At 40.5% G+C, this 27,001-nt stretch overlaps 1 protein-coding gene and 1 long non-coding RNA gene across 4 annotated transcripts in view; both read left to right on the top strand.

Moving 5' to 3' along the window:
• BMPER (BMP binding endothelial regulator) overlaps nt 1-27,001 on the top strand; it is a 150,604-nt gene that overhangs the window by 44,440 nt on the left and 79,163 nt on the right. The window lies entirely within an intron of this gene.
• Nucleotides 20,176-26,618, top strand: LOC125695835 (uncharacterized). Its single transcript, XR_007378071.1, has 3 exons — nt 20,176-20,228; nt 22,304-22,374; nt 22,769-26,618. It is a non-coding gene; the product is annotated as an uncharacterized LOC125695835 (long non-coding RNA).

The raw sequence follows: 27,001 nt of genomic DNA, 5'->3' as shown, positions 1-27,001 counted from the left end.
CTACTTATCTGGGCTCCTCTTCAGTTGATAGGGAGAGAGGTAGGATGGATTACCCTTGCAGATGCCTATCTTTCTCTAGTAACTATAGGGGGAGCCTTTGTGGCTCCCACAGCCCGTGAGATGGCTGAAGATAGCTAGGATGGATTCCACCCCTGCAGTCAGATCGGTGATGGAGCATCCTGATACTGCACTAAAAGATTTACTTTAACAAATATAGGGAGCTGCTGAAGTATGTTCCCACAACAACTCCAGTCTACAGGGAATCTTGTAGTTAAACATGGGGAGTGCATGGTTACGTGTAGGGCAGTGAAAGGTGGCAGTGCAAATTAAGTCCAAATTAAAATATTCTCACTGCAGTTCAAATGCCCATCTTTTTGAATTTCCATGTACTTGACATGCTTTGATTCAGCTCCAAATTACAGCAGATGCTTTCTGCCCCTCTTTGAAGTCAATTAGATTGAGAGATCGAGTTTTAGTCAGGGTGAAAAAGTGGAGTAGATCTCTTTGTAAGAATAGTGTTTATTTGCTCAAAGTGAGTGATGTAAGAAGAAGTGTTTGTCTTATATGTGGATGAAAGTAGAGAGCAGTAAGCATTCAGAAAAGGGAAATGGAGTAATGTTCTGTGTTTCTCTGAAAGCCTCCCCACTTCCTGATTTTTTGCAAGTCATGAAGGATTGGTTTTCTGACCTAATAAAAATATAACCTTCCAGCTAGGTGTAAAAGTATGGCTGTGCAGGTAGATGTAGAAGGGAATGGACCCAGCTATGTGCTGAACTTCAACAAGAAAAATACTGTGACACAGACAGACAGCACTGTCCAGTTATTTGTTCTTTATCTGATTTTCTTCGAACTTAGAAAACTATATCTACATCCTTGGAGGATTATACACGACATGCACCGTGTCTGAAATATTAAAGCCTGTTAACTTTGGAAGCAACAAGGTGAAAAACCAAGGAAATCGTCCAAACCTTGGGCAATTTCTTTAAATATTGCTTGGAAAACACTGAGTATTTTATTCTTTTTATTTTCATCCCAGTGAAGGAGCAGTGTAACCAATTAAAATCTTTTCTTGATTTATCTCAAAACATCTGAACATTTTCTGAGAAAGTGTGTTTGATAAAAACTTTAAAAAAGTTTAAATAACAGTCATGATATAAATTTTAAAATCAAATTAATAACAGTTTTTCTGAACGACAAGTATGCCCTAGACTAGCTCACAGTTCAGTGTAATTATTCAGTATAAATGAATTGCTTTCACAGGCACTTTGAATCTCCGTGGTCAGATTTCCTCTCTCAGTGGATATCTGAATGTCATCCTACATCTCTTCCAACTGGAGATCTTTCTAACTCACCTGATTCCCATATGCTCCCAGTTAAGTCTGTTCCTGTACTGTTCCCTTGTCACGCTTTTAATTTTTGTGTGGATTGAATCACTCTTTCTGTGCTGCAAGAGCCCACACCCAATTAAGGCTTATTTCCAGGAGAGCAGAGGTAATGAGCAGCTTCCTAAAGATCCAGGTGACTCTTTAAGGACAGCGGGTCTAGAAAATATCACATCTTTCTCATATCCCTTCCTCCCTCAAAGACACTGTTGGCCCCTCCTGCCCATCAGGGATCAGTTCAAATGCACCTTCCGCACTTCAGCAGACTGCATGCTTTGACTTTGCTTCCAGCTGTCCTCCCTTTCCTCCATCACTTCACATAGGTCACATTACCTAGTTCATATGATTTCTGAGATTGCATCTGTGATCTTTGATCTGCGTCCACTGTGCTTTAAGTCTGAAGGACACAGTTGCCATCCCTAAGAGAAGAGAGAGTGGAAGAATTTAAAGGAAGGTGATTTGGCAGATTTCTAGGGGGATATTTTCCAACTGAAGAGTGAAAAGACTGAGGAATTGTGAGAAAAAAACTCTAATTTCCTCAGGCATGATTTGTTTAAATTTAGACAGAAATTGTCTTTGGAGTTTGATGACCCAACTTGGTATTGCAATAATTAATGAATTAAGGGATACTAGAAGATGTGAAAGACTTTAAACTTCCTAAGTACCTGGGGAGCCTAAGTAAATGCCAGTTAACATCCCCTCCTGACTGTGCCCTGCATGAATGACTGCTGTTACAGAGAAAAGAGTACAGGACTTATCATTTAAACGACATGAATGCATACAGCAGGGTGCACGTTGCATTACTAAGGCGTATAAAGAAAGAAAAATAAGTTGACCACTTTTAAATGGTGATAAAAGAAGCTTACGCATCGAGGGTAAGTTGCTATAGCCCTGAGAGCAGAGGAACAGAGAGCTTACGCTGTCAGGTGTCTGTTCTCTGTCTTGTTAAACTTTTCCTAATTAACAGGCTGAGATCGATTGTTCCTATTGGCAAAGAAGAATTAAGTACACAGAGCTTTAACAATAACAGAGAGCTGTTGACAAGCAGTCTCTGATGAGGCGACTATTTTTTATTGGCATAGGGCTGCAATGAAGTCTGCAAACATCTCTGCTATAACTCACTCCTTGCAAGGGCAAGAAACTATCATTTAACGAAAGCTCAGCAGTAAGACAGCAGAAAACAAAGAACCTGGTTAGAATAAGCAAACAAACAAAAACCTTCTGGCCAGCAGGGGATGAAAGGGTTGCACGTGGTTTCAGAAGATTGCACAAAGATTTTATGCAAGCCTGCTGCAGCTCTTCTTGTAAGTGGCTTCAAATGGGGGTATGCGTGTGGCATCTCGTGGGAACGCTTGTGTGCAAAATTGATTTGGGTCTAAGAGATTCCCACAAGTTGTGGTAGGAAGCAGTAAAAGCAATAGCTCATCAATTAACAGGGCCTTTGTTTGCCAAGCATTTTATGAAGAGTCCAAGTCTCTTCTGCCTGGCATTACAATGAGGGAAAGGCTGAAAGCGAGTGCTTAGCTTTTGTGCTTGTCACCCTTTCACTTTAAATCAACTTGGATGTCACAAGTTTGGCAGCTGTTATCAAATAACAATAGCTAATGATTTTAAGCTTGCACACATCCCAAGACAAGCGGTTTTAGTAGGTATAATAGTGCTAAATGAATTTACACAAGAGAGTTTAATTAACTGAACAACACCTATCCCTCTCCTCTTGTTTTTCTGATTAATAAGGGGAAAAAAAAATAAAGGATTGGAGACAATACACTGTTACATGTAGGGCTTCATATATCCCTCCCAAAATGTCTCTTCCCAGATATCCTCAAATATGACATCTGTATCGCTTTGAGTACTATATTTATTTATTTGTGCTGCAGCCACTGACATTTTTAATGTCTGTTGTAGAAGACATAAAGTGTAGTTTGTTTGACTTGCTGTTGATTGTGATTGCTGGATTCTTTCTCAATTATCAGCCTGCCTAAATTCTCCTGGCTCTTTCCACTGTATCCTACTGCTGACTTTTTGCTTTCTTCCCTGGAAGTTTTAAATGTTGTTAAGAGAGCAAGTTTCCAACCTTGCCTGTTACAACTATTCTCCAGCTGGGATGTGCTGAGATTTAAGAAAGCAGTCATACAGAAGGACTACTCAAAGCCCTTTGGATTCTATTAACTTTTAAAATGCTAACAAACATATTATTGATATGTTTCCTATTTAATGACAAGAGATAGATGTATAGGATTGTGGAGGAGAGAAAAATGATACCCAGAAAATTTGATTTTCAGGACCGTGTGAGTCTGAAACTTTATGTAACTCGTCTTCTTAGGCTGAGAAGTGGTATAGTTAGAATAATTAAGAGGCTATCAATATAGGTGTAGGAAACAGAAAATAAAAAAAAATGCTTTGAGACACGACAATGATTTACTTATTCTGCCTTTAACCTGTCAGAAGTTAATTTTGTTCAGTAGCCAAGCTAACATAATATCTTTGGCAATCAATCTGAAGGAAACATGCAGAAATACTTGTGAGCAACTTGAGGTGGGAATCACAGCAGGGCTTAAGCCCTCATCTTCCACTGTAGATGCTTAAATATGAAAGATGGGACCTTAAAAAAAGTTTTCTAACCCCTTAAAAATGTTGTCTAACCATGGTGATAGATGTTGCCTGAATGTCTAAGTCTCTTCCAGGAAGCCCCACTCCCACACTGCCTTAACTTCCATCCCAAACATGACTAGAACACCATAAACTTGACAGGCCCAAGTTTCAATGAAAAAACAAGCTTATAGCTCTATGCCAGAAGCTTTGTAATGAAGCATTGACATTTTCCACAGACAGTAGAGGGTTTTTTTTGTTGTTGTTTTTTTTTTTAATTAAAATAAGAGCTTAGTGGCATTATGTGATATTGTGTGCTAAAATAATTGAAATGGAAATTTCTTTATTAACTGTACTTGTGTGTCAGAGCCAATGCAACATAAAGCGCAAAGTCTGGGTTTTCAGAAGATTCAGATCTGATGTTTGAGGCGTCTGAACCCAAAAGCATTTGAGTAGCTTGCATGCTTTGTGTGCTTTCTTTTCCCTTTTTTACCTTCTGCAGAACACAGCACCAGAAGTTCTTTTGAGTGTAGGACAGAAGCTAATGTGCCCTTGCCAATAATATCTTTCTTCAGAGAAAAAAGAAAAATTCAGAGCTGAGACCAGCATAGCAATGAGGGCAGTGTTTCTTTTGCTGTCCTGAGCCCTGCATCCAAATATTCAGCATGCTGGCAAAAAAAATATTGTAAATAAAGCAGTTTATATGAAGCCTGAGGATCCTGTGCTTTTCAGTGCTCAGTTCAGTGCTCCTCCTCCTAGTTGCAGCATAACTTTTCTTCTCTTGGATGAATCTGAATAGCAGTTCTTAGCAATCACAGTTGCTGATGCACTCCTTGCTCTCTGAGCAGCCAACTGAGAATTGCCCTGCTCTCTGGTTTTTGAAGTCGTTTTTAAGATTCCCCTGGGTTCCTGCAATTACTGTTCTTCCCTCATCTAGGTTTTTATCGCTGCACTTAAATAAGCATGGATTTGTACATGTCTAGAACCATGCAGGGAGGGAAAATTCTGCACTTACTACCTTTTCTTCCGTCTGCTGCACTTTGTAGTTGACATGGATGTGTAGAATCTCTTATCAGCAGTAATTGCAGAGCATCTTCCACTGTGTCTTTTTGATGGTGAGCCTGATTCTAACACAGCAAGCACTCTGTAAAGTAGCTAAATGGGAATAGGAACCATAAAAGTTGATACCTAGTAGAAACCAAGCCAGGCAGGCATTTTCTTTCCCCTTGGTGTTGTTACATTCCTTGTGGTCAGCAGTAATAGCTTTGCTTCCTGAAGTATGGGCTGTGGGGTTTTATGCTTTATGCTGTGTTCGAATGGGCATCGCTTGAAGCTCAAGTGTTTATGCTGTTTCAAGCACACGTTCTCACTTCCTAAGTACTCAGTGCAGCAGGGATAATAGCAAGCAATTATATAAAATGAAGAGTAAGTTACAGGAAGGGCGAAGGACGCAGAACAAACATGCTTGTGCGTCCAGTACAACAGACTTATTATGGACTTATCATGTTTGTTATTACCCACGAGGTACTTTTTTGGTAATATTATGCCATGAGTCTGGCATGGGGCTAATAAAGATAATACCAATACCAGTAGTGACCAAAAGGACATTTTGCATTTTCTCGTAATGAGTGCCCCTGTTTTTTCTATTTCTGAATATCTTATCATTGCTCTTGGGCTCTGGGAAACCCCTTATCTCAGTCTTTCTTCAGACTTACGGAAAGAGAAGATGGCATAGTTCCCACAATACGCTTGGACTGCTTGTATATGCTGATTATTATTCTGCATGATACTTCACTTAGGGCAAAAGGTTTCCAGCTAGGAGGATGTCTTCTGTGACAAGGTTTAGCAGAAGGGAGGCAAGTCACACTTAGGAAGGAATTTCTTCCTTCATGACACAGGGATTGTAGAACAGTGTGTAGAGCACATGGTGCTTGACAGGGAGCAGATATGGCTCAAACTCAGTGGAACCTTGGTGTTACTACAGCTAAGCAAGGTGCCAGCTTGCCCACAAAAACCCAGGGATTTCCAGATGGGACAGAGATAAAAATCTGCAGTTCCCAGCTACCCACTATTCCTTTATCTCTTCTGCAATTTGGAGCCCTGTCTTTTTCTAAATGCTTGTGTTTATTAGAGTGGGGAAGTAAGCACGTGTCCTGGAAGTGGGCAGATGAAAGCAAAGGCAACAAGAGAATTCATAATTTCTTGCTCTTGCCAGCAAAGTAAACCAGTAAGACTGGAAGTAGCAGCTTTAAATCTGTGTCACAAAAATAATTCTAAATGCTTATTTGAAATTCGTAGTAACTTTTATCAGATGGAACAATTTCTCACCCACAGAAGGAAAACTTATAATAAAATGTAGCATACCACACATAGTCAGTCAGAATAACCTGAAATATTCATATCTAGAATGCCAAAAAAACGTGTTTGTGGTTCAAATACAGAATAAATACAAATGTGACTTTTATTAATTGAATGTGATTTAAGAACACATTCTCTGGGTAGTGCATAACTTTGAATGTATTAAGCTCTGCTTCCCCCAAACACTGAACATAAATTTAGATAAAATTTAGTCTTCCATAAAAGCTTGTAAAATTGCAGGTATAATAAATCAGAACGTTGAAAACGTGTGGGAGTGTGACAGTGTTCAACAGCCAGAGCTCCAGGATGAGGATGTGTCAGCCCGATGGAATATTATCAGTGTTTCCTTCTGGTCTGTTGACAGAAATGAAGACGTTTGAAGATTCGAGGCTTGCAGTTTCAACGAAGGAAAGAACAGGATGTAAATTTTTTATCAGAGTAGCTTATGATTATGCTTTTAGTTTTGGCTTTCAGATTGAGAACATAAACAGCCTTAAATAAGGCCTTGCTAGATACCACCAGCTTGTACTCGACTTAGAAAGCCTTCCCATCACTGGCTTTGAATCCCTGGCCCTGGGGAAGAAGTTTCTTCTATCTCTTATAAACCTGATTTCACTTAGACTTGATGTCTCCTTCTTCACCTGAATTAAATGAGGCCAAAGTTAAAAGGTTACACAAATTAAAATGAGCGTGGTTTTCTGAGATAAAATTGAGATAACGTTGCTCATAAAAATGGAATCCGGGTGCGGGTTGGGTGGTATAAAAATGGGAAACTAATTGTGACCGCTGCAAAATTTTATCACTTACTGCTAGAACCTTGTCAAAACAGCAGCCTGCTGCCTTTGAAGAATGCTCCTCACTATCTCTGAATTTTGAAAAGCAAAGCTTTTTTCCCTGTAATCCCACAGGATACATGGTTTCCTGGCTTAATTAGGTTCATTTCAATGGTGTTAATTCAAGGCTTGACTGAGTCCTGCCTTTGTAACTTATTGTTTTGATACTCAGGAGAAAATACTGGCAAACTTTACAGAAACATCTTGCGTAACAGCTTGGAGGTCAAACAGAAAATTTAGTCTGGATGGATTGTTTTGCTGCATTGCAATAATAATAATAATAATAATAATAATAATAATAATAATAATAATATAATTTCGAGCGGGAGAAGTGGGAGAAAGTGTGTGTGTGTTGTTTTTGGGTTTTTTTTTTTGAGCTGAAACATCGCCAGTGAAACAGTAAAAACTTGTATGTGCGTGTGGGTGCCTCTGCACGTGGTAATGTATATTCATGAGCGTGTGTGATTGTGTGCACGGTGCTGGTGGGTGCATTCTTGTGTGCACCTTTCGCCCTCCTTACCGTGCTCCTTCTGTTCCCCGCCCCGCCGCGGGGGGGCGCTGCCGGGAGGCGGGCAGCGCTGAGCGCTGTTTCACAGCGCCACCTGGCGGCGATATGAGGCAGGGCTTTAGCAAGGCTAGGTCAGTATTAGGTGTGCTCAGTATTAGGTTGTAAAAGGATGTAGGTAAAGTCAAAGTGCAAGACCAAAATGTGTACAGAATGTATAAGAAGAAAACAACCATTAATCAGCCACCTTGTTGGAACCACTCAAAATTACACTTCTAAATCCAAATGCTTAGTTGAGGGAGTTTAATGAAAGTAGTGTAGGGTTCTCCAAAAATAATTCTTTCTATTTAATTCCATGGAAACTACAGCAGGTACAAAAAGCTCAGTAACACCACTTGATAGAGCAAATCCTCAACTACAAAACACTGTTTTTCAATATAGTTACCACCATTAGTTGTGCATTTTCACCAATGAAAATGAATACCTTGCTTGTCAGTATCTGCACCTGCACTGACATGGGACCTGATGTTACTGAGTTGCAAGAGAAAGGTTGTCTTCTTCTCTGGCCTTACTCAGAAGTTCAAGCATTTGGCTTAGTCAGTGTTGGGATGTAGTGGTTACAGCTGATAGTTTGTCTGAGTTCTAGGAAATCCAGAAAGATCACCCCTTTCCTATCTAAAAAGACAGTGCACATCACTTTACCTGCTGAATCTTAAACTTTATACTGATTGGGATATCATGTCACCCCTCTATGGACACCACGCCTCATCACTGGCAATGATGTGATCCAAGAAACTTACCTTCAGCCTTGTATTGGTTGAGTAGATCCTGACAAACTTGCAAACAGTGTTCTTTTCTGGTCCTGTGTGAATATTCATGGGACCTACCTGGTGCTTTGTTGTTGCCATTAGTTTCCAGCACCTTATAGCTGATATTCAGCTCCACACACAGTTCCCTGGTCTGCTGATTCACATGGATGAGCTGGTCGAGATGTTCTTTGTTTTGTGGCCTGACAGCTGTGCATGGCTGTCTGGAGGAACATGGCTTGTCATTCATATTGCTGTTGTCACTGCTGAAACACACCACCCACCACCTCACATCCTCTGTTTGGTCTCCATAAGCATTCAGCAAGTAGTCATGAATGTCAGTGGGTACAGTTTTTTCTGCATGCAGGAATTCAGTGATGCCCCTTTGCCTCAAATGCACTTTCGTGTCAGATGCCATTTGGTCAGACTGCCCCTCTGCTGCCATCTGTCACATGACAACAAAATGTAGTGGAATATTGGCAGGAAGGTTCAGCCTCTACTTCCATACCACCAACATCCACCTCTGACGTGGGTCAGCATAATAAGACATAAGGCATTACTTTCAGAGCAGCCTGTCTAAAATCCAAAAAGAAGTCCACATGTTGTGAACCTCTGCTGTCAGAGAATGGAGGTTTTTATTCTTGACTACAGCCTTGACTTCTTGACAGTCAAGGCTGGCATAAGAATATTTTCTTTCCTCTTTCCAGCAGAAAATGTGGCTGCAGAAAGTGAAATGTAATTCTGGGCAATACAAAAGGAGCAGTTACCCAACTTGCAGTCAGTTCATTACACAAACATACAGGCACTGTGAAGTACTGCAAGAAGCTTCACTGTCCCCAAGTTTATGAACTGCTAAGTAGAAAAACGGCCCATAATGACTAACCGGACAATTAATCTTGATAACAAATGTTTAATAAGAACCATATTCAGAGATTTCATCAACTCCATTTCTGCATACAGTGAAAATCTCATTTTAGAATAATTCCTTGGAACATGAAAGTATTTGATTTTTTTTTTGTGTGTTTGTGCTAGCTTCCTAGCTGATGATGTTACCATGTATGCATTTGTACCCAGATGTTTGAGTAATGCCTTTAAATAGTTATACTATTCTTTGCTTATATCTCTTCCCATAATCATCTCTCTGGTAATGAAACTCAGAGGTCAGCTGGGGAAAATTCTTGGATTTTATTTCTGGTGACGTCGTGGTTTTTGAAATAAACTTTTAGATGTATTAATTGATAACAAAGTGGAATACTGGAATGGCAAGCACTAATGTATGACCTTCGGACTTTGGCCTAATTAAAAGGAAAGAAGAATACAAAGGAAGGAAATCTAACAGTTGCATTCTGCTGGGGAGTTAAAAAAGGCAGTATTGAATTGGATTCCACTCAGCTGCAAGTTCAAGTTGTTAATTATTTTCAAAATGAAGATAAACAAAATCACCAACTGTTAGATTACAATATGCAGAGTTCTGAAATATTTCTGCAAGTACAACAAACTTCCAAGAAGCTGTAGCAGCTAACACAGCTGAGCATAGCCTAGCCTAGCAAGAAGGATGCAGCCTCTCAGCTGCAGTGTAGCCCATGCTTGGATAACCTTCTCTCTGGTTTGACTTGCAAGGAATGCCCCTACAGTGAAGGGAACTTGCCTGCACACAGGGCAGTCGGAGTACTGAACAGAGCTCTTCAATTTAGAAGTATGGTGGGTAGCTGTATTCCTATGTGGGTGAGCTGGTCATCGTTCAAGTCACCACTGAAACCAACAGGGAGGGGCAAATGTGTGCTGTAATGCATATTAAGTATGGTAACGCTCTATTACAAGACTGAGAAAAGAAGAAGGAAAAGAGTAAAGGACCAGGCCCTTTCTGCAGCCACCCTTGTAAACAGAAAATAGGCTCTTAAGTGGTTGGACCATTGGGCCTTCCTCTGGAGTGTGAGCTCCCAGCCAGTGTGACCTGGTAGCATTGGAGGCCTACAGCATCCATCCTGTATAGGTCCAAGCATGGCCTGTAGGTCCAGGGAAGGGACTATCTCTCTCATCACTCATTAGACCACATGTGCATGCTGCATCTAGTTTTGGCCCTCCAATATGTGAAAGATATTGTGTTGTGGTTTGGATGCCGCATCCCTGGAGACATTCAAGACCAGGTTTATTGGGTTCCTGGGCATTCTGTTCCATTGGCTGGAAACCCTGCCCAAGGCAGGGAGCTGAAACGAGTTGATCTTTGAAGTCCCTTCCAACACAAGCCATTCTACGATATCACCAAACTGGAGCAACATCATGGGAGGTCCCCAAAGTGGCCAGGACTGCAACTCCTGCTCTATAAGCTGAGGTTGAGGGGTAGAGAGGGTTCACCCAGGAGAAGAAGTGGCTTCCAGAAGGGCTTGGTGGCAGTTCCTCAGCATCTGAAGGGCCAGGCTCTTCGTAGCAGTGCATGGTAAAACAGTGAGAGACAACACACATAACTTGAAACGCTGGAGGTTTGGACTGAGTGTAGGGAAAATCCTTTTTCCCTGAAAACAATTCTGCATGGGAACAGGTATCCAGGAGGCTGTGCAGGCTTCATCCTTAGCAGACTTGTCTGGATACAGCCCTGAGCACCTTGGTCTGAGCTTTGAGCAAGGAGCTCAGACTAGAGACCTCCCATGGTCCCTTCCAATTTGAATTATTCTATTCTGATTAATTTGATTGTATAATATGATCACTCATATACCTATTCCTTAGTTTCTTTAAGTGCTCACTTCAGTTATTTAGTTACAGCTCTTTAAATTGCCTGGTTTGATTCCCAGCTTTGTTTTGTTTTGTTTTGTTTGTTTGTTTTTGAGCATGGATGCCTTGGCAGGACATCTTTGCTCAAACAGATTGTAAGAATTTGGTTGGCTGTATGATGGCCCACGTAGAGGAGGTTTGGTTGCCTATTAAAATAACTAAGATGGAAAATAGGATCACCCAAAATGTCTTGGTGTATGAAGCATGCCTTACAACATGAAAGGCTGTCCCAGTTCAAGCTCTGCACTTTAAAGTATAACTTCTATAAGATATTTTCCTTCTTTTAAGAATTCCATCAGTTTTCTAGGTCTGTTCCAGCAGATTCCTTGGGTATTTTCAAGTGCATCACTGTTTGCTTGACAAAGAATCCCAGAACGTACTCCAGCTTTTCAGGAGTAGCTCTGTAAATCTAGCTGCCTGCACTGTCAATACTTCATTTTTCAGTTGATAATGAAAATGCATTTTTATTGGCTTTCAGGGTGAAAGGAAGAGAATATGCTAAAATAAGACAATAGATAAAACACAGATATATTTAAAGTGAAAATTACAGGAAAATCAGTTAGTTTGACACTAAGCATATCTGTATGGCTAGTAGGACATTTCATGGACTTAGGAATAGAGAAGATAGCAGAAGCTATAGAGTCTATCTTCAGGGCATGGAGACAGACTGTCTTAACTTTAAAAGAAGTGCAAAGTGCCTGAGATGTTGGGGCAGCAGAAGGAGATACATTTTTATTTAGGAAAAGCTTAACCATGCATTTGGATGATCTTCTTTGTATCTTTACTACTGCAAGTCTGCTTGTTTGTTTGTTTGTTTGTTTTTTAAGTGGACTTGCCTTTCTAACCTATGTTTAATCTTGCTGATAGGGCTGGTTCTGAATGGTCATAACTCTTTCAGTATGCTGCTGCACAGTATCCAAACACGGCACTGCCTGTCTCTGTAGAACCTTCTTGGGTCACTTTCAGAGGTGCTGTTCCAAAAACTGGAGATAAGAAACACCTTCCAGTGACCAACAATAACCGAGAAAACTCTCACACGTGGCAGGTTTTGTAAAGCACTAAATGTGAGGAAGGAATGTGTACAGATGTTGAGCTTGTGGTGAATGGCTGCAAGTGAAAGCTGGACCAAAAAAATGACAATTTCTGTGAAGCTACATCCTGCAAGCAGAGCTCTGCCTTATGTTGAAGGAAAAGTTCTAGCAGGTACGCTGACTGCAAGAGGAACAGAATTAGAAGTTGTATCCGAATTTCCTTGTGTTTTAACTGTGGGCAATAAAACATAGTATCTGTAACTGTTGAAAACAAAGATGTATGTTTCCATGTTACTTTAGTGATGGCCTTAATGAAGAAGAATTTTAGGAAGTAGGGAAAAATCCTTATGACTTCAACTACACTATATCCCTGGACTGGTAACACCTTTTGTGCAGAAAATGGGCAAATGGCCAACCAAACTTCAGTATGAGCTCACCTTCCTCTGGGACTGCCCGTCCTGCTTTCCTGAAAAGCATCTGCACACAGGGCTTATTGGCAGTGTTCTTTCCTTGGTTGTGGCTTGTCCTGTTGGAGAAGAAGAGGAAGCTTGATCTGGCTTCACACCTTATTCTTTCTCCCCACATGAAGGTAGGCAAAGAGCCAGAAGGAGTGCAGTGAAATACATTTCATGCTGAAACACTTAATCTCTATGCATTTTCCCAGGGAACACGGCTTTTCCCTTTTCTTGCACAGTATTTTTGTGATGCTGAACATTGTCCATTCATCTGATATCCTTGAGAACTGTCAAAAATAGAACACTCGTGTGAGTTATAGGATTTATTCACCTTACTCTAAAACACGGAAAATTCTCAGAACACAGGAAATGTATTAGAAGAATGAACCATTATACAGAGGAATTCAGTAAAAGAATAGTTACATTTTTTTTCCCCTGCTGCTCCTTCTGCAATACGGACTGTCAGAAGCAATAGCAGAGATGTATTTAAGCAAGCATGGAAAAAGCAGAGCATGAATGTGTTTATCTTTCTCTGTCGGTGGAAAGCAAATCATTTCTGTGTAATTTGCAGTAGTGGAAGGGAAATTGAGAGGTGCTGTGAGGTATGCAAGGGAGGCAGAATGGGCAAAAGGTGAGCAGTCCAAAATGCATTTGCTTACGAAGCTGAACGGAATTTGATAAAAGAAAAATGTAAAGAGGCCAGATAGAGAAATGGCTTCTTATGCTCTTAGACAGGAATTCCCTCTCTTAAAACAGTTCTTTGAAAACTTGTTGGCTAGTAAGAGCAAGACAGCATCTCATTGATGTCATGAGAATAGGGGAGAGCCTGAAGAAATCACCAGTAGGAATGTGCAAGTCAGAATAAAATAAAAATTGATTGTATTTTGGAGTGAAGTAAACTACTGTGAGACACAGGCAGCATTAGCAGTGATTTCATGCTGGGTGAAGCCAGCAGTGCCTGGGAGGCATGAGATCAGGATATTTCCAGTCCAGAAAGATTCCTGTTGAACTCTGGGTGGTAAGCAGCCTGATGCTGCTCTCGCTGTGGAAATGCTGTAACACAGTTTGCATTCTTGGGTGGGATAGACCTGAAACTAAGATTTGCTTTTGGGTTCTGGATTTACTAAATGTGGAATTCCCTGTGTTTTAACAAATGTCCTTCTACTGTAGTAGCATTTTCTTTGGCATGATGAATGGGTCAGTGCAGATGGGGTGTGCATGACACTGTCACTTAGATCGAAGAGGCTTGCCAAATCCTCTATGGTGCTTTAGAAAGAGCGCCAGGCAGTTAATAAGCAATGGTTTGGCCTACATGTGGGAGAGCTGCTTGATAACTTATGTAATTACTAGATGGAAAAAAATTAAGTTTTAAGAACCATGTGTCATGTTCTTCGGGGAAGAAAGTATCTGAGGGAATTGCATCATTATTATCCAACATGTACATATTACAGGTAATGCTAAAATGTCACAGACAATATTCTTCTCTGTGCAATTTCCTCTCCTAGTTTTACTGTGGCTTGTTTACATTAAAACTTATGATTAAAAAAAATGAGATGTTTCTGATGTTTCAGTATACTCCAGTTAACTTTTGTGTCCAAATCAATCTAGCCACAGCAACATAGACCATTGCATGGGCTGACACTGGAGAAAAGAGTAAGCAATTGTATTGTCAGCAAATGAGCTTGTGGGAGAGAGCATTTTTCTCTCCTTCGCGAATGGAGACCTCAGCAATAGGCAGATGTTCTCTTTGCTGACAGCTGTGCTGGTTATGATGTTACCATCTCCAGATGCTTGATTTTCCCATCTTGCATACATTCCTGTCTCCTGAGCTCCACCAGTGGAAGGGATCCAGTAAGCGCACACCACACACTAAATGGGCTTCAGGCAAAGGCAGCTGTATAATCTCAAGCAGCTGAGATAGGTGGCTTGAGATAACCTGTCTGCCTTCGCCTGAAGCTCATACAGCCCTTTTCCTTGGCATGACTCATAGTATGGGATAGCCTCCAGGTAACAGTGATTAGATCTGGAAGGCAACCTTCAGCTGGTGGTCTTAGATCACAGATGCTGCCTGTATTCACACCTACCCCTTCCCTTCTTTTGGTTAGGAATGAAGTGAATATATTTTTAAAATCATCTTTATGGTCCTTACATTTTTGAATGGAATTAGCAAACCTTGTTTGGAAACCTTTAACTGACCCAATGCTGAGTACAGAAGATCTCATGTCAGTAATCTGACCTTGGGAAGGCTGTTTTTTTCTTGCTCTATTTGATGTTATGGGGAATCAATGCGGAGAATTTCCTGTCTCTGTGGTGCATGATCCAAACTTACCTGTACTTGATTTATGTTGGGAAAACTTTGCTCAAATAGGCTTGTTCAACTATCTTTATTCCAAAAAGAGAGAGGAGAGACTTTATCTTCCTTTATTAGAATAAGGGGAGAATCTAATGGGGGCATTTCCCCCCTAGGGTCTCTCAACTTATCAAAGATGAATCACCTCTTTCTTCCTGACTGTATTATCACTCCTCCTTTCCTCATTGGCTGAAGTACATGGAGATTAGACATCCCCATTTTCCTAATACATGTTCCCCCTAGTATGTGACCCCCCTGTGTGCCATAGATTGCAAGTATGATTAACTTCATGCTGCCCAGGGTAGAGTTGCTAATATTAATTAGCTTATTAAGCCCGTGCAGTAAGCTCAAAGTTCATAAGTTCAAGTTGTCGATTGACCTTTGTAACTGAAGCCTTATGTGGTGAGGGTTTACAGGCACCAAGCGGAGAGGAATTTGCAAACTTCTGTACAAGTTTGTGAGCAAAGACACCTTGTTTGCAAACCTCTCTGCAATTAGTTTTGTTTGCAAGGACATCTTGTTCATAAGCCTCTTCTATCTCAGTTTCCCTTGGAGTTAAATGGATGGCTGTTTACTGGATTGCTATAGGTGTTTGGAGATGCCCAGAAGAAATCTCCTGTGTACATGCAAGCAGTTTCCTAATTAAACCTACAGCTCCTAACTCCATGGAGCTATTTAATGGTCTTGACTAATCAGCTCCTGGGGAACAGAGAGCTGAGCAAGAGAAAACAAAGGTCCAGGGTGGCATGGAGGTAGGAGGATTTAGCTGAAGGGCTGGCTTGCAGAGCTGCATGTTGCCCTCCTGTTGCTGAGGCTGCATTAAAGATTCCTGGGAACCCAGGGGAGAACCCAGCATTGCTGAATGAATTGCTGCTACTGGTGCTCACTCAGGCTCGTTGCTGAACAAACAGCTTCATAGCATTTTCAGTGTCACCAAGGAGGGAAAGGCAACCCAGGAGAGGAGGATTGGATCTGCAACATGAGATTTGAAAGTCAATTTAAGTGTTTCTGTGAAAAACACAAATCTCTGAAGATGGGAAGGAAAAGAGAAAAGTCTAAATGAGACAGCAAAAAGAAGAGACTCATGGCATGTAGTTGTGCTGGAAATCTTGTTGGATTAATCTCCACTGGATGCTAGTAGAGTTCTGTGTTCCTGCTTAAATGTGCCCACAACTAAGGCTTTATCAGGAGAAGTTACTCCTGAGAGCTCTATGATGCATCTGTATTTCTCTGAGCTGCACTCTTGAGGCTATGTATAAGAGGCAACATTTATTCCAAGTTTGCAGTGGTGAGGGCATTTGGCTTTCCAAAAGGGTCTAAGGAACTTAAAGGATTCATTAAAAATTATCTTCTCAACTAAGAGAGAGACAGCAAGGATGAATCAGAGAAGAATTTTTGCTCATATTGAAGATTCCTAACAAGGAAGTGCCACAGAGGCGGGTTGTTCAGCAACAGCCAAATTCCCAACAGCATGTCTCAGTTCGACACTTTACATTTTTAACTTTCAAGTTCAAATAAACATTTTCTAGGCAAGAGTTTACTGCTGTTTTCCAGCCTTTCCACTCCATTTACTTCACTTCCGTTTGCTAAATCACTCCATGTAGGAACTATCTTCAACTTGGTTGATTAGAAACGTAGAGAAGTGGAAGTTGCAGATTTCTTTTGGTGTTACTGGTGGGAACAAGAAAAGGGAAGAACTGTTTTTTCCTTTGAAATTTCACAAGTGAAACATTTATTTAAGAATATGTTAACTGTTGATTTTATGATAGACTTACTTCTTCTAACTTTTGCTGGAGGAGGGCTTCAGTGCTTATCTTCAACATATACAGTAGGCAAAAAAAAAATAAAATTCTTGGTTTACTGCATTTGAAAACAGTTGCAAATACCATTTCATTGTATCTCACTCAAATAGCAATCTGAGGCTTTGTTTGCAATTAAAAAAAATTGTCTCTGGGGAGAAAAAGTGCTTTTTCTCTATTTATTGTCATGATTTTGCAAATGGGACAAAATTTTGGTGCAATCTGTAAAGAATTTGCACTACAACAGAAGAATCCCTTAATGAGTGCCTGACATCTGTACAGTTTTATTTTCTTGTTTCCTTCCATTCTCTTTCACTCTTTTAGGAACAAAGTGAATAATTACTTCTGAAAAAGAATCCATTAAAATCACTCGTGTTGAATTTAGCTTTGGTATAAGCACCTGCTATTTCACTGTTCAAATTGCCTGTATTAGAATGGCATTTTCCTCTGTTGTGTGTGAATTTGGCCATAATGCCTGCATTGACTGCTCCGGAAAGCTCCTGGACTCTTCTTGAGAAATCCCTGCTTTAGGAAATATCCTGTCTGAGGCCTTGCTTACATAGAGTCCATTGTATCTATGTAAGAGCTCTGGTGCTTTTGAAAAATCTGAGTTAATTTTGTGAGATTTACAGTAAACGTGGAAGGAGGAAGTAATAATAACAATAAAAAAGTAATTCAGACCTGTCATGACATAATGAGATCATTACAGAATAGACAGATTCTTTTAGAATTTCCTATAGAAGAAAAAGAAAGAAAAAAAACCACACAAAACGCTAAACTTCCAGGGAAAAAATAACACCATACAACCAACCAACCCCCCAAATGTAGCATTATCATGTTAGGAGTTTGTATAAAATTTACACATGAGGAGTCCAGAGTCTGCTTCGGATACAGTAGTTGGCTCATACTCTACAGTGGTAACGTGACTGATCATCCTTCCTTGCTTCCTCTTGGAAAAGGAGGGGAAAGAGAAAGTGGTAATATATCTTCTGTTGCTAATGCTGATATGTGATCCAAAGGGATTTGAGCCAACTTGGAGAGCTCTTTGAAAGCAGCAGTAAAATTAATTAAGAATGTTTGAGAGGGCCAGGGATGGAGGGGGTGATACAGAGAAGATTTCATTTAGCTTTGAAGAAGAGCCTTTCCTAAGCAAGTGTTTCACATTTGGGAGGAGAGCTGGGGGGGAGGATGGAATTGAAAAATAATCCCTTTTTCTTTACATTTATTTGGGTTTACACGGATTGTTTAAAACAGAAGAGAGTAGTAGGTGAAAGTCTCACAAACACACACACAAATCATGGTGTTTCCAGAAAGAATGCTACATTTTTTTCTGTATCTTCATTTAACAGACAATCCTTTTGCACCTCTTTCAGTGTCGTGGCCCATGGCATTGGGTTGGAACTAGATCATCTAAGCTGTTCTATGATTCATGAAAGAAGAAGGCAGCACTCTAAGGGATACTCTCTGATGAATTGCTCTTCATTCTTATTTTGCTTCTTCCATTTCATTTTTGCCTAAGGAAGAAACCTTGTTATGCCTGTGCCAAGCTCTGTGACCTACTCTGCCTCTCCTAGGCTACTTTTCTTTCTAATGTCACCTGGAAAGCACCCGGCACTTGGAAGGTGATAGCTGTCCTCCGTCACTGAAAACCTCTGCAAAACTTTCCTTCCTTCAGTAGGCTTTTGAGTAGATTTGGATTGCTTTCTACTTTGCAAAAAAAACCCAAAACCTAATTAGTGTAGGGGAAGACAGTTTGCACTTGCAGATTACAATCTGGACAACCTTACTGCATGATTTAGAGGCCTTGGGAGAAATGGAAGTCCCCAAACGGAGAATAACCTTTTAATCTAATCTTCTCAAAATACAATCTTTTGCAAATCCTAACCAAGATTTGGCTGAGTTATGCTAACACTTGCAAAAAATTCAAGCTTATCTTCTTCTGCAATCTGAATATTCATGAGACAAAAAGCATTTTCTCCTAATGAAAACATAAAATTATTTTGAAAATAAAGTCCCTGTAAAGACTTTGAACTACAAAGGGAGTTGCCAGTCAGACTCTGTAATATTATTTTAAAAATACCAGCTTGCTGTCAGTTAAAATAACTTCTTAAAAAATTAATATTTGATTGATTCTGAAAATTAAGAGTTCAGAAACATTAGGCATGCTCAATAACAGAAGTGCTTGTCACCAACAGGAAAAAGAAAAATTGAGAGTCCATAGCAATGGCTGTCCTGATATCAGTTTAACTTGGAGATAGAATTGCAGAGAACTCATGCAGGCTCCCTTGCCAACTCTTGCCTTTTTCAGTCCTCTGCTTCTATCATCCCTTGCTATTTTTAGCCCCATCTGTAAAAATATGTTTTTGCCAAAGAGCAAGGGCAAGATAACTTGAAGAAAGTATGTGAGCAAATAAAGAAATCACAAAGCTTACAGGACAGTCATATGCGCAGCTTTGTCAAGCTGCTTCCCATTCATTCCCCTAGCTTTGTTTCGTGCTGTCTATTCAAATGTTAAATCTGCTCAGGCAAGAACATTGTCTTTTGGCTTTTTAGTACATGCTTAAATCTCACCTCACGTAGTTCACATCTATATAAGTACATTAGTTATTCTTACAGCAGATCAGTACTCTTTCACTCCAAGGAAAGCTGGAAAATTTTGCTGTGTCATTTAGTGGCAGTGCTTTGTACTTGCACCTCTAGCAGATGTATGCAGTATCAAGCTCTCAGCCCATGGTCTGCCCTTTCTGGGACATATTATCTCAGGTGTGGCACCATGCTGTTGAGCCAGGGAGGCCTGCATGCTAGCCATAAATGATGTTTCATCTCTAACCTGCTCAGAATGGGAAAAGAGGTTTGTCAGCAGCTTCCTGTGCATCCACAGTGGTCTTATCATCACTGAAATGTCTGGGATAGTAAGTGGAGAATATTCTGAAATATAGATAGCTGGCTACAGAGTACAGCTACTATTCTGGGTAGGACAGCATTTGGTTATTTGTACTGGGCATTTTATATGTTGTTGAGAAGCCCTCACTGTCTCCAGTAGAAAATCTTTTATTATGTTGGGAATATCTTGAGTATTGCTTATGGTACTGTCTTGGATATTGAAAAAGTCTCAAGTAGCATAGGTTAGAGATGAGTACGTGTATGGGAACTGTTGAATCACGGCCTGAGCCACTGATTGCTCACCTGAGGCAAGCACTGAGTCAGCCATGGGAGCACAGGTGAAGGCAATTCAGCTGGTGGTGGAGCTGGCTGCACCTCTCCTAGACCCCATTTAAGGACTGACTGCCTGACTGGAGATCTCTCCTTTGTGGAGTCTTTTCTGTGAACCTACATCTTTGGGTACAGGTGAGCATTCCTTCCCTGTTTGTTTATTTTCCCATTTCCACCATGATAATTTTTCTGGCTGTAACACCAACTTGGATATTCAAAAAGTCTCAAGTAGTATGGGCTAGTGATGAGTATGTGACTTTTGTGTGTCTTTTCAGTGAGTCTTCTTAGCTAGTGTGGTCCATTCTTACAGCTCTAATTTCCTCTAGTTGGTCTTTTGCTCTAATTGATAGATGATTTATCTTGAACTGCTAATGGCAGCAGCCTCCTATTAAGCTGTGCAAAGGTTTCATGGTCTGGTTGTACACAACTGTCCTTGAAGAACAGATAAACTTGACTTGCATTTCTCTGATATGCAACCTGACTCCACAGTGCTCTGCTGTTATATAGAGTAAAGCACAGGAGGTCTTCTCTGGGTGTAGTGACAAGGCCACATAGCTTCATCTACTACATATGCTACCATCACTACTGTGTAGATGATTAAGAGCACAACAGATACCATATAAAGTACATGAAAAAGAATAGCATGCTAACTGTGAGGAAGGCTGGAATTTTTCTTGAGTTTTGTAGAGAATTTTGCTTTGTGTTGTTTTTTTTTTTTTTCTTTCTTCTCTCTTTCTTCAGTACCACCTACATACAGTTCTTTTGTATGGCATCTCTTGAGCAAATACCAATTCACAGAGAAGGAGTAGTCAGTTGGAAAGTTCCTGGAGGGGAAGTGAAAGCCTTCTTCATCCCACAAGGAGCAGGCCATGGAAACCAGCAGCTCTGTGTGTCTAATCAGACCTAACACGTGTAGCACCAGTGACATGCTAATAAAACTGTCAGGCCTTGGGATTAGTAATTTACACCCATGTTTTTAGATTCTCTGTAAGAAGAAAGAAACTCTCCTTGTGGATGAAAAATGATGTGTGAATCCGTAAGGCTGGGCTGAAAAGAAGCAGATGCTGACATTTCTAGACTTAATATTTTTGCCTTAAAAACACATCTGTCATCAGCCTCCACTTATGAGAGCAGAGGAGCACTTATCTAAATAAACATGATGGGTCTGGTTTTTAAATAGTTAAAATCATTGTATCATTTTGAAAGGTGTAGCTTCCATTAGCGTTAACTTAAAATATTAAGTTGGAGTGTGTAGCTGCTCTCTGCTCTGAAATAATTTCCAATGACACTTTTTCACATTATCAAAAAACTTTCCTGAAAGGTCAGAATGAGTAGATTGGAAGTTAGTAACTGAAAGCGTATGAAGCTGAGAATGCTGCAAATGCTGGAAATTTGCTGGGGAGAAGACTGTAGATTCAGGAATGTGTTTAAATAAAATGAAGAGCAGGGAAAAAAGGCAAGAATGTTTGGGGAACTGAACTGTCAAATTTGTCTGCTTGTGGAATAAGGGTTACAATAGAAATAATTCATAGTTTTTGACCTTAGTTTGCTAATTAACTACTTTACTGTAGTTCAACAACTCCTGTACATAAAAATGCACAATTCTGTTTCCTATGAAAATCTATAATGAGCTACTTTAAGTGATTTTAAGACTATTTTGTATCATCAGACAAGTAGAAAGAAGAGTTACCAGTGACAAGGACAGACATACACTTGCAACCCAAACCAAATTTTATTTACTTTATTAACAGTGTTAGCAATTACTAATGGCTTTTGATGAGGAGGCAGTATGTGGAATACAAGAATGTGATGTAATTGATATTTGCGATTGCGTGGGCTATGACCCCCTTTCTTAGACTTAATAAGACCTTATTCTGTGGCAAGTTCATGGTTCTTGTGCTGTGCTCTGAACATACTCCATATGGCCTTGTGATGTAGTTAGATATGAGACTATTCAGTCTATGAATGTTACGTGAGCCTGGCTCAGAGGTAAGTGCCAAGTGGCTTGGTTTGTCCCACTTGTGTTGATCCAGAGCAAGAACAGCAGCAGATTTTCAGGCAGGTGCAAGAACTGGCCTGGCCAAACTATAACCAGCTTTAGAGTGCTTGGTGCCGAAATGGTTAAATGTTTATTTGCGTGGATTTTACCTAATTACTAAACTGCCCCAAGAAATATGTTCTTTATAAATCTGGATATCAACCTTTTACAGATGCGCTGCTGCCAGTGAGAAGTCAGCAATTAGCAACAGGACCCCACCCATAAATTAACAGTGGTATCTGGGTAAGAACTTTGTTGGGGAAAAAAATTGGAGGATGGAGGAGGCATGGGTTTATGACATAGTCCGTGCATATGTGTAAAGAAGAAAGAGGACTTCTTAGGGGTGCATCAACCCTCTCCCTGTGTGTGTGCAGATGGTTTGTAAACTAGGAAGGAAGAACTGTGATTCCCTATCAGTCTTCCTAACTTGGACTGGAAAGTGTCAGGATTTGGTACTGATGCTTCTGTAAATTATTTTCCCTGAATAAGGAAGGAAGTGGTAGAAGAATTGTGGCTTGTAAATGATTCCTAGTCAAAGTGCTCCCCAAAGCTTTTCCTGGGGACCTGCATATTCTTCAGCAGCCTTTCTAATGCTTGTGTTTAATACCAAAATGTGTGACTTCTCTCTTAATCCCAGGACAGAGTGTACCATACGCTGGTGTAAATCCAAGCCATGTCTCTGGGGAAAGGCATCTCTAGTTCAGTACAAAATATTGGATTTGTGCACAGTGATAACAGAGATGCTTCCATAGATGAGCCCCACTGACATATGGCAGGTCCAAATCCACACCACCTCGGGCAGACTACAGCTGTTCCTGTTTCCTGGTTTCATAACCTATTGGCTTCATAAAGGCGGCACACACTTTTCTTAAAATTGTATTTCCAAGAAATCCTCTGACTGGGTTGTGGTTCAACACTTGTCTCCTGCTGAAGTCTCTGTGACACTTAAAGTTGTATCTTTAAGTCTTTGCGAGGTGCTTGAGACAAACAATTTCCAATTAATAAAAACCTTGGCAGCAGAGGGGCAGTCTGACAAAATGACATCTGATGTGGAAGTGTATATGAAGCAAAGGGGTGTCATTGAATTCATGCATGCAGAGAAAATTGTACCCACCGACATTCATGACTGCTTGCTGAATGTTTATGGAGACTACGGTGGATGTGAACACGGTGAGGTGGTGAGTGGTGTGTTTCAACAGTGATGACACAGAAAGGCAAGCCATGTCACACCGTGAAATGAAGTGCTTCTTGTTCAGCTTGTTCTCATGAATCAGTGGATTACAATTAGGGAACTGAGTACGGAACTGGATATCGGCTTCAGTGCATTGGAAATGATGGCTCCAGCATTAGAATATTGCAGTTTGCTCCAGGTGGGATGTTCGCACAGGACTAGAAAAAATACTGTATGGAAGTTTGTCAGGATCTATTGAGTAAATACAAGGCTGAAAGTAAGTTTCCTGTTAAGATGTGTCAAAACAACAGTCCATGGAGTGATGACGTGACTTTCCCACTGAAGAAAAAGACTCAGCAGGTAAATTAATGTGCAGCCTTCTGGGATAGGGCAGGAGAGCTCCTTCTGGATTTCCTGGAACCCAGATAAACCATCATATGACTCGTACATCACAACACCAACTAAGCTGAAGGCTCAAACTTCCAGAGTCAGGCCAGAGAAGATGACAACATCAGGCCCTGCATCAGTTTAAACACTGTGGAGCATATTGCCAGTTTTGACTGGACTGTCCTATCAGTCAAGTACCTACTAGTTTGGATTTGATGCCTTCTAACTTCCCTCTGTTTGGGTCAATGGAGGATGGACTGTATGGGCAACTTTTTCCTATAATATGGATGCTATTGTAGCAGCTGTGAAACTGCCATCCTTGTTTCAGATTTTGACAAGCATGGCATGCAGGCTCTTGTTCACTCCTGGCAAAAATGTTTTGCTAGTGGTGATGACCGTGTTGAAAAATAGTGTTTGTAGTTAAGAATTTGTGCTATCAAATGGTGCTATTGTGCTTTTTGTCTGTTGCAGTTTTCATGGAAGTAAGAGGCATTGCTTTTGTAGGAGTGACCTACATACAGCAGGATCATTATCACAGATATCCTATAGATATCAGTGTGTTTTATCATCAATCCCTCTGGCTGTGGCATCCATAAGTTGTAGAAACAGCCAGTGAAGGATCAAGTCAGCCTCTTCAGTATCTCACTCTGCTGGCTCATTGAAGTAGATTTGTTCTCTTTGTGAACGGTGGCTTGGTGTGAATTATTCTGGCAGTTTTTGACTTAGTAACAACGCTTCCAAAGTTAGGTGTGCAGGCACTATCTTCTAAATTGTGCACTCTTTTCCAAGAACAGCCTTAGTTGGTTTTATTCATGACCTTGTTTAGACATTTACGCCTCCAAAAATGAAGCTTCAAATCGTGCAACTAAAGGAACTTCAATTGTCTACAAGAAATTATCCACACTGCTAAAAATAAAGCTTTCATTTTTTGGGCAAAATGTCAGATGTCAAAACTTGGGCATTTTGCAGTTTAATTCACTCTGGTCTTGCAATTTAGTTCTGTAGATAACTGAAGGAAAATTATTTAAAACTAGTGCTGTAAGGCGAAGCTTTGTGGATACGTCTGTAGAGTTTCTTGTAGTGACCAAGTATTTAAAAGAATGATGATGAAGTGAGAGTCAGAGTTGTCACCTTTCTCAGGACCACAATGATACTAATATTCTGTGTGTGCAAGAAACACGCTTGGGACACTGCAGGGATTTAATAACTGCATATCTCTGCAAACAGATTGTGCTGAAGGAACAACTGTTCTCAGAGCTGGGGCCAGTGCTGTGCAGAAATGTAGGAACTGGAATTGGGGGTGAAGGCAGCAGTGATAGCTGCCAAAGTGTGGGGCTTGTAGATACCTTTTTCTTTAGGACATAGGAAAGCTTGTAGAGTGGTATCACAGAACTTACTCTGCATGCACACAGACAAATGAAAGCTTTTGTGCAAATTCATCTTAGGAAAAGCAAGTGCTATTTATTTAAACGCATTGTGTCAGTGGATATCATTTTGCAAGCATCAGGATTGGACTCTGAAACATCATGCAAATACAGTGATGGTGTATATACACAACTGTATACCCACTGAACTGTGCTTCATTTGTTCTTAGTGCCAGTGAAAGCAAAGCAGCCTCCAGCTGATTAAGGGGAAAAGTCACGGCTGCTAGAAGCCAGGACCTGATTTAGAAAGCTACTGCTCTGCTTCAAATAACTGAAGTTAGGAAAGTCCCTTGAATTTAACCCTAACTTTCTTGTTATCAGGGATGGGAGGTGAATAAGCTGATGATTCTTGTTAGTGGTTTTTAATAGTTTATCTGTCCACAGTCAGTTTCCAGAGTAACATGTTTTATTGCATTTTTTTTCACAGAAACAGTAATTTTCAGAAGAGAAATAAATAATCTTATGGCTCACAGCAAAGGTTCTGTATTCACTGGAGACCTCTGGTGTAACAGCTGAATTAATCATGAATAGCTGAACTCTCTCCTGCAGTGGCATGCCAGAATCATTTCCTTGCCAGTGTCTTTGCTTCCTTTCTACTGTCCCCATAAAGTTGCTACTCTCTGCCTCCTCCTGCAGTGTGGGGCTGCTCCCTGCCCAGTTCCATCAAAGTGGATGTCTTGCCTCATTTTTTCAGCATCGTTCTGTTGAACTTCAGGTCTTGTGCTCTAAGCATTGTCCTGACAACCAGTGGGAAAACTCCCACTGTTTTTTATGGTCTTTGATACAGTCCTTGCTGATGTACCACCTTGAAATCAACCTCTTGCACTGTGTGCTCATCTGCTTTCTTGCACTGTAAAAAGGCATGCTGCTCTAGGGTGTGCTGTGTGGTGTGACATCCCTGGCTCCGCTGCTTCTAGCAGCTTTTGGAAAGATTACTTTGTGCTATTTGAGTGTGTCCTGGGCAGCAGCTGGAGGGAATCTAGGGGACAAAGCACTGCCTACAGAGTTATGGTTGACAGAAAACACCAAGATGTGTTGGGAGGTTGTGTGAAGCAGTACCCATAATTATGGCATGTGTTTTAAGTCACTCTTAATGAACAGCAAGTTTCAATTTCACAGGTCTGAAGACTTTTGATACTACTATTCAGCATGAGATATATAAGGTGCAATGACAGCTATCAGTTCAGTGAGATCTGCGGCAAAGCAGGAGATTGACAGGATGTAATGGAGGTGGTATGAAAGGATTTGGACTAGATAAAAGCTTGATTTCAGATACTGGCCGAACTTGTTGGAAACAAAGACTGAGCTGGTATGGAGCATTAGTGTTATGGGAAGAGTTGAGAGAAGGATGATAGCTTTTTAGATACTCTCTCACTGGTAAAAAAAAAAAAGTTCTGAGAAGTAAGTTTTAAATGATGTTCAGGATAACTAAACAGCCCACAAGAGTGCTTGAGGTGTGCTGTGAATTCAGACATCTCTGAGCTGTAGAGAGATAGTGAGTTGATTGTTTTAGCTCACTATCAACTAGCAGAAGAAGGAATAGACATATTACAGAGTTGAAAGCTCTGGCTTCTGCATGTAACTTTAGAGACATTAAAGAGTACCTAATGAAATACAGAGTCATTTGTGGGACACGCTATTTCAGCTTGCAGGAGAGATTTGTGGAGAGAAACAGATCTATCCCTGGAAAAAGACTGTTCAACTGCTGAGGAGAACGATCAATAAAAAACAGATCCCAAAGCAGAACAAGTATATGGGCTCCAGCTGGAAGAAACCATCACTCAATTGCAGGCCAGTCTGGAACACAAGTATCATGAATCTCTGCAGGTACTGTGAGGAGGAAAAAAAAATAAATAAATAAATAAAAAGAAAAGTCAGGGGAAAAAAA

This window comes from Lagopus muta, chromosome 7, assembly GCF_023343835.1.
Source record: "Lagopus muta isolate bLagMut1 chromosome 7, bLagMut1 primary, whole genome shotgun sequence".
NCBI lineage: Eukaryota > Metazoa > Chordata > Aves > Galliformes > Phasianidae > Lagopus > Lagopus muta.
This window is presented reverse-complemented; position numbering and strand designations above follow the sequence as displayed.